This window comes from Erinaceus europaeus, chromosome 16, assembly GCF_950295315.1.
Source record: "Erinaceus europaeus chromosome 16, mEriEur2.1, whole genome shotgun sequence".
In the NCBI taxonomy this organism is placed as follows: domain Eukaryota; kingdom Metazoa; phylum Chordata; class Mammalia; order Eulipotyphla; family Erinaceidae; genus Erinaceus; species Erinaceus europaeus.
In genome coordinates this window covers 25,376,043-25,377,187 of record NC_080177.1, presented here as the reverse complement: position 1 = coordinate 25,377,187, position 1,145 = coordinate 25,376,043, and positions in this window count along the sequence as shown.

The following is a 1,145-nucleotide window of genomic DNA, read 5'->3' as shown; positions in this document are numbered from 1 at the left end:
TGATGATGCTGGGGATTGAAGCTGTGACTTCAGAGCCTCAGGCATGCAAGTCTTTCGCAGAGCCAATATGCAGAGCCTCACCTGCAGAGCTGCTTTTAACATCTGACCTCTATCTCCCTGACGCATAAGTAATGCAGTTCTTTCCTGCACATTCTCTAGCAGATAGCCCTGTTTCATTTATTAGACATACCAGTACAGCATGTCCTCAAATTATACCACTTCATTACAGCAAGAAAAGCACTCTGCCTGCATTGAGTGGAATGACCTTACATAATATGGACATTATTTAAGGTCTTCTTTCATTACATATGGTTTTTCTTAAAATTGTAGTTTTCATTAAGCGCACATGGCGTAAAAAAGCAAGGACCGGAGGAAAGATCCCGGTTGGAGCCCCTGGCTCCACACCTGCAGCAGGGGGGGGGGGGCTTCACAAGCAGTGAAGCAGGTCTGCAGGTGTCTATCTTTCCCCCCTCTGTCTTCCCCTTCTCTCTCCATTTCTCACTGTCCTATCCAACAACAACGACATCAATAACAACAATAATAACTACAACAATAAAAAAAAAAACAAGGGCAACAAAAGGGAATAAATATTTTTAAAAATGTAGTGTTTGGGAGTCAGGTGGTAGTGTGGCAGGTTAAGCGCACGTGGTGCAAATCAAGGACCAGCATAAGGATCCCATTTTGAGTCCCTGGCTCCCCACCTGCAGGGGATTTGCTTCACAAGTGGTGAAGCAGGTTTGCAGGTGTCTTTCTCTTGCCCTGTCTTCCCCTCCTCTCTCCATTTCTCTCTGTCCTAATGACGACGACATCAATAACAACAATAATAACTACGACAATTTAAAAAAAAAGGGCAACAAAAGGGAATAAATAAATAAATATTTTTTTAAATGTAGTTTTTGGGAGTCAGGCGGTAGCATGGCGGGTTAAGCGCACATGGCGCAAATCAAGGACCAGCATAAGGATCCCTTCTAGCCCTGGCTCCCCACCTGCAGGGGAGTTGCTTCACAGGCCGTGAAGCAGGTTTGCAGATGTCTATCTTTCTCTCACCCTCTCTGTCTTCTCCTCCTCTCTCCATTTCTCTGTCCTAACAATGACATCAATAACAGCAACAATAATAACTACAACAATTAAAAAAAGGCAACAAA